Consider the following 7,814-nt stretch of genomic DNA (forward strand, 5'->3'; position numbering starts at 1 on the left):
CCTTGGTGAATCAACTGGCAAGTTAATTGGTGTCAGAACCCTTTTCTTGTTAGGGATCATGGCTCATGACCACGTACATCCAATAATAAACTGAAAATTCAATCTGTATCATGGTTTAATACCATTGATTGGTCTGTGCCTTGGTGGCCTCCAAATGACTAAAATGGCCCCTGCAGGCAGTAGTTACATGTCAGTTGACTTTGTTACAGAGAGAAAATAGTAAAGTTTCTGTCCTCACCAGTTCTATTATCCAAGTGACAGTGATGGAAATAGGCCTGCAGAGCTAAGTTGCATACTGTTAGCTGCAGATACAAACTCCTGTGATGTCTGAGGCCTGGCATCATTAAAGGTCAGCACATCATCTTTTCCAGGTGCCAAGAAAGCAAATTCTGCAGTGTAATTTAACAATGAGGAGATGGAGGTAAAGATATGAGGGTAACAAGGAATGAAAATGAGCTAGTGAGACGCCTCCGGCCGCTTGCCGACAAAGTCAAGTGTTGGGAACCCGCGGCAGCGCTTCCTGTGTGATTACATGTTTAATTTACTTCACATCTCAAAAATTGTCTGCTATGACAGAGCCAATTTACAGTGATCCCCGTGTGAGTGTCAGGCAAACGAAAGGAAGGCTGCAATGAAACTGCTCCCGCAGCCTCTAATGGAATCTCAATGAACCCCAAGCCAGCAGGTCTGGGAAAGCAGACAGCCCCACCATTAGAGCCGAGGACCGCTTTACCCAAACACCCCTCACATCAGCCCGTCTGTTATTATCGCTTCACTCTCTCAGGGTGAAACACTGGCAGGTTGAAAGGAGGGAAAATAAGCGGCAGAGAGAAAGGGGAGGTTACTCTAACTTAGACCTGTGTACCTTGACATTTGCAAGCTCCAGTTCAGTCAGAGGTGACATGGGGTGGTGAGGAGGGGCCGCGAAATAGCAGCTCTCTAAATTGACAGAGCTGGACATTGTGTTTAAACTGATCGCTGGGTTGGCCCTGATGTCCAATCTCAATTTCAAATAGACAAGCAAATGTCTATGTGGCATGCATTTGATAGTAGCTCTTTCACCATCAGAGTAAAGCAAAAAAGAAAAATCCAACTGTGAAACAACATTATTCAAATGATTTTAATGTTGTGCATCTTGCAAAATTTCAAATTGCAGAGCCACAATTGAAGGTTTGTGTTCTCAAAGTCATATTGTCGTTAAACAGTCCGCTTTAATCAAATTAAAGACTGCCATCAGCAAAGCACAAATACGTATGTTAATTCAATGATATTTATATAGATCCAGAGCTTGTTTATAAATTTCCTGGAAATAATGTTACAGTGTGTTCATTCCTGTACAACTACGTGATCATAACAATTTGAGCTCTAGTATCTTTGACAAACATTATGGCAAATACAAATACAGTGTGTGTCTTCTACAATGTCACAGGACCCATAGACAAACTTTTATAACTTTTTATTTATCATTTTATTTATAAGTATTCAAATATTGCAAGAGGCTTTGCGATATGGGGACCATGAAGCCTACAGCATCTGCATTATTTTTTTTCTAGACTTTCCTCATGTGTCGTTAGTCTTTGTCATTGACATCTTTCTGACTACCACTGTCATCATCAACCACAATGTTGTAAACATGAAGGAGTCAAGAAAAAGCAAACTGCTCTGATACAAATACTCGTACAGGCATGATTTCTTTGTGAGGCCTCATTGCTGTTTTGATGCAAGTTTTAATTGTGTGTATTGTGTGCTCTGAAATATTCAAAATGTTTTGCTATTTTGTTTTTTTTTAACATGCACTACTGAGTTTGTCAACAGAAAATTTACTTCAATGAAGCTTTGTTGAATCTTTATTTCTTGAATCTTGTATACCAGTGTTTACCACTTTTCTTTATTAAGATCCTTAAAACCTAGTTTTGTTATTAAAAATCACAAAATAATTTTTATTTAGATGTCTAACGCATTCACTTTAACCTGTGTGTATATGGGGGAATGGGAGGGGCGAAGGGGGCAGGGTTTTAACCCTGCAACATGAATGTTAACAACAGTTTTGCAACAGGACATTATTTCATGAGACTGGCAAAGTGGATAGAGGCAAACAAGCCAAAAAATAAAGTTGGTGCCTATTAATATGTCTAAGCAACTTCACTGAAAAAAGCTCAGAGATATTAATCAGTTTTATATCAGAAATTCTATAAAATATTGTTGCATATTCAGTGACATGTCTCATAATGGGAGGGGATTTTTAAATCTGTTTTGCTATGGTGACAGTCACAGATTGCATGTATCAGAGTAATATGTGATTCATTTTCACATTGGGTCTCCAAATGATTCTTTAAATGTTCAATTCCATGTGCCTTTTTTCTGCTTACATGTTCAGCACTGTGTACTTTTCTGCCCTGTGCCACGAGTGAGCAACAAATTAGAATTGGGTCACTTGTACCAGGTAGTTTTAAAAATCTATGTAAGATAGTCACTTAAATGTGTGTTTGGGCTTTTTTGTCATTTTTGTTGTTGTTGTTGTTTTGACAGACCTTTATTCAAGAAAGGAAATGGCAGCTTCTTTGGAGCCTTAGTTGTTTTGCATGTGAGAAACCCTCATGGAAAGTGACCTAGCACAATAATAAATATCAGATTCACATTCACAATGATAATCTGGCCAAAGGGCAACTGCAAGACGATGACGTAGTATACGCAAAACAGCTCTTACAGTAACAGGAAGAGTGCAAAAACATAATGGATTAGCAATAAAATGTCCTGAAAAAGCAGGAATCAACCACAGTCAAATACAGTTCAGTACTATTTGATTGGGGTAAGGTCTGGTTCTCTTGTTTGGTTTGCCTTAGTAGAAATGTAAAGAAATATCCAAAATCTCTCAAAATTCCTGAAAATATTTTAAATTCTATTAATACTTGATGTTCCACCTGCTGTTTGATTGCTATATGACTGATAATAACATTCACATAGAACACAGTAAATAGACTGGAGCCTTCCCTCAGTAAGTATTGAAAATTGTAAAAAATTTAAAAAAAATTAAAAATCATATATTTATGTCATATTCAAGGGAAGATCTATCTAAAGACCAAATGCAGATGGATAAAAAAAGACATCTTTATTTAAGAAACTACAAGGAGCACAATCAATTTTCTATGTGGGGTCATCATATTTCATAAAAAGCAATGTGTTACTGCCATAAAATGGGAAATAAACAAGTCAAGTCAAGTCAGATTTATTTACATAGCACATTTACAAAACGTCTGAGCCGCACCAAAGTGCTTCACATAGTGCTGGCACAATTCACACACAATTCAAACATCCCAATTTTGACACTGATTATAATGGGATTTCTCAAGTAATGTAAAGATATTTTACAGATGTAGTAATATATTTGCCCAACTTTATGTCCCCATGAAATTTAAAGATTTTAACTTTTTTTTCCTTTCCTTGTTGGTCAATAAAGGTTTAAAATGCTGAAACCTCTTAAAATGGCTTTTCTATTGATCTACATCTTTCAGATTGAAGTTATAACAGCATGTCTGTCTTATTTGTTTAAAAAAACTGGCTGTAATGCCTCAGTGTTCTTGATTCTGATCTAATAAGACATGTAGTTGTTTTTTCGTAGTTCTGTCCCTATGACAGCTCCCTATGAGGCTCTGCTCCCTAAACCTGCTGAGAAATCTGCCTGAACACGCCTCCATCTGCGTGCGGCGCCATGCTTCACGGCAAACAAAGCCCATTCCCGTGGGGGGGTTGCAGGCAGGGCGCTGAGTGTTTACTGTTTCCTGCGGCCGACCCCAGCTGCTGAGAGACAAGATGAATTTGACAGCTAATGTAAAAATAACAGACAATCATAAATCAAGGAAGCAGGCGTCGTGAGTCGATGATGAGAGTTAATCAATACAGGCCTGACTTTGCCATTGTGCGAAATGGCACTCCATTTATTACAGGGGGACTTGGAGGAGAAACATTATTCATATTAGAGTATGCACATGCTGGTGGGAGACAGGTGGAGGGAGGTGTTGGAGGAGGGGGCTGCTTAGTCATGAAAATACTGGTGCAAAGGGTTGTACTGTACTTAAAGGATGACCTGAGTCCCAAAAAGGGGAATTAGTCACTGTTTAGCCAACTTCATTCTGTTCATTAACTACTGACCATTAAATGTCACTGCCTTCCAAACTGCAGCATTTTAAAAGAGAACTGCGCATGATCGACCACTTTTAGGCACTGCACTGAACTCAAGCACTCTGTGAGAGATTACATCACTGCTCTTAAAATATTTAATTAACAGAGTTACAAGACTGACATCTCATAATATCATTTTCCCTCAGCCCTCAATACCATGGCACCTCCACAAATGAAGTAACCAAAGATCTTTGTTCTGCAGCCTCTCAGGTGAAAGACAAGCAGACTGGCACAGAACCTATATGTCTTATGATGAGTGGGGACAGCATATTACTGAGGCTTGAACTGATACAATGATGTCTGCCTCAGGGGATTCTGGGAGAGCAAAGCTCTTGGCCTCAAAAACTGACTTTTCTTCAGAAATCACACTGAATGTGGTGTTCACTGTGATCATGATTAAAACCCTTGCAAGACCCATATTTACTGCTTTGTGGAAAGCCGAGAATCCAAAAGTGCATTTTTAATGCTGTACTGTAGGCCATCTTCTTAAAGTAACAACAACCCATTTCACCAGCTGTACATATGTTTTCCCTTAATTTAGGATGTAAAATCAACACTAAACAATGAAGCAAAACTAATTAATTTGATCGTAAATAAATGTTTATGTACACTTACATACACAGTTTGTTGAAATGAGCAAGGTTTGGAAGAGTGTCAGGAAGTGAGCTATATGTGTAGAATTTACACAATGTGATGATGGATGCTGATCAGCTTCATTAATAGAGGATCTAACTGAAAAATTGAATTGCGTAAGTGCTGAATAAATAACTTAAATAGCACCCATTTCCAGAGAGAGAAACACACAGACAGAAAATATATTCTCATGCCCTCTTAAAGTCCAGAAAATTTTCACACTGTATCAGCTGGAGTTTGCTCACTTCATGTTAGGAATTTGCACCATGATTAGGAGATATTCATGGCCTACAACCTTCACCAAAGTAAAATAAAAAGCATGACATGAACTACGACTAACTACAACACAGGGTGATATAATGGTACCCTTTTATAACCAGTTTCCTCATGCTCCAAATTATCCCCTTTTCAAAATGCTACAGAGGACAGTTTAAGACTACAGTAGAATAATTTTTTAATGGTGCAACCCTCAAGTTTCAAATGTTTCTAATTCATTCTAATAATACACATCTATGATGTTAAAATTTCTACTGAGGTGCATTCTACCCTAACAATCCTTGACGATGCATGTTTTGGCAAATTCCCCATACATTTTAGACTACATAATCAGAATATTTAGAGGAGGGATTGTTCTTTCAGAGACAGATGAAGTGGCTGTAGAGTAGCTGGAGATTACAGACAGCTGTCTGGCATAACAGCTGATTTGAGAGCCTGTGACTGGTCTCCTCTAGGGAAATTGGGCCGTAGGAGAGGGATGGAGAGGGACTTCTGATTTACTTCAGGCCCTGGCATGTCTTGCTGATGAGCTCTAGGCAGCCCAGGCCCCATGTGTGGATTGGCTCCAACCAATATGTTCTCTTCCACTCAAAAGGACAGGGCTAATGTGTTAGAACCCAGGCCTTGGCAGCCCCCCTTCTACCTTCATTTAAAACTCTCTCTATCTCGCCTGACTCTCCTGCTCACCCATTGCTTCTTCTTCCTCATATCGGAGCCTCTCTATCTGTCGCCACTTCTCTCAGCCTCGCTCATATCAGGACTTTTTTTCCCCATCTTCCCTTCTTCTAGCCTTTGCCCCCCACACACCCCCCTCCCCCGTCTCATCCCTCTCTGCTGCTGCTTCCTGGTGCTGCAGTCATTTTTCCTCACCTGAGGCTCATTCCTAGGGTCTGGGGGAATGTATGGCTTTATTTGTATAGTGCCAGCAGTTTATTGGATTCCTATTGCTTCAGAACAGAAGTACCACGTTCCAAATTCATCAAGGGCCAATTTAATTCAAAATTCATGAAGTGGGCATCCGTCAAGGTGCCGGCTCCAATGCGCTTAGTGTGTTTTCAGTGTGCCTCCCTTATGCACAGGAGACCATCAGTATTTCCAGTCCCATTTCTGTCTGATTAGAAACTCTTGGGTGGTTTCCTTTGACTCAATACTGGATTTCATCACAAAAAAGACATCCTGCCTCTTTTTGTTGAATGAAGCCCTGAACACCATCATTCAAGTGTAATCAACCAATATCTTATATGGCCTAACTCTTATCTAATGCAGTCAGTCACTTGCTGAGAATTATGATGCTTTCTGCTCTGTCACATTTCTGTCATTCCATCAGTAGAACTGTTTTACCCATTCTTACAGGGTAAAGTACTGTTTCCTGGGTTATACATACCTGGATATGTATTTGTAGGTCTTGGCTGATTCTGTCCACACAGAGTAATCCATTATTGTGTTAATGACCTGTCAAGATTTTGAGGTACAGTCCTCTGTTCCCTTACTAGAACTTTTTATAGTGTATATCTCCAGACTTCCATCAGAGACTGTATCCTGCTGCGCTACTGCTCTTGTTTGACCACTTTATAGGCCCCTTATGACTTTCTCGTCCAGATTTAGCAAGCTAATATTTTACAATTTCAAACATATTCAAGAAATAATCTTCAAGATGTTCATTAAAATGATTGCCTCTTCATTCACTACCTACTTCACAGAAAGATATTACACAATGTATACTGAACCTATGATAAAAGCCCTCCCACCTGGACCTATTGTGGACTGAATGAAGTGTGCATCAGACACAACATTTCTCAAAAAAATAAAAAATAATATATTGAGTTACCGCTACAGCATCAACGAGGACTCAAATTGTTAGGCTGTAATGTTAAGGGCCCTATTGAAGCAATCCAATTCATGAAAGCAAGTTTAACACTGGGCTGTCTACCAACCAAGGGCTCACTGGTTCGATCCTCACTTCCCCCCCGTGACCATGTCAAAGCATCCTTAAGCATGAAACTGAGCCCTTAATTGCTTCTGATGGCCCTGTGACAGACTGGCAACCTATCCAGGGTGCCCAATGTCAGCTGGTATAGGCTCCAGCCCCCCTCCCACGAACCTTAACGGATAAGTGGTATAGAAAAGGAATGGATGGATGAAAGTAAATTTACTGCTGGCCCCCTTTTTTTTTTCAAAGTTGCAGGTCTCTCTCAGAGGAGAGAGCAAATCTTCTATTTCCATTGAAAAATGTTTCCTTGTAAATCCATCCATTCTTTTATTATTCATTTTATTTTATTTCTTTTAGTCAATTCTTGAATGAGGGTTGGCTCCATGAAAAATGGAAATTTTCAAACACAATGGTGAGAAAAACACATCTTTAAAAATAATTTATATTCAAGCATAAAACTGAACTTCAGTGCTATCTGATGTTACATATTATTTATTTTACTTTTTCTCACTCACATATGGTTGTTTTGATTATATACTATAAAATAATAAGCAATGGGCCTGGTAAGCCTGCAAGCCTCCCCTTGACCACCAGCGCATCCATCGGCCTCTCTGCGCAACAACAGACCACCTAGTGAACCCCAACGCTGATTCATTTGCCAGACAATCTTGTCAATAGCAGGAAAGAGTTAAAAGCTGAGTACCATTGATTGTTGTTTCTAATATGTTGACATGATTATGAGGAACATATCAGCAGCATCCACATTAGGATCCATCCATCCATCGTCATCTTCCGC

Source organism: Aulostomus chinensis, chromosome 10 (genome assembly GCF_037954235.1).
Source record: "Aulostomus chinensis isolate RoL2024-O1b breed Wild chromosome 10, RoL_Achi_v1.0, whole genome shotgun sequence".
NCBI classification, from domain to species: domain Eukaryota; kingdom Metazoa; phylum Chordata; class Actinopteri; order Syngnathiformes; family Aulostomidae; genus Aulostomus; species Aulostomus chinensis.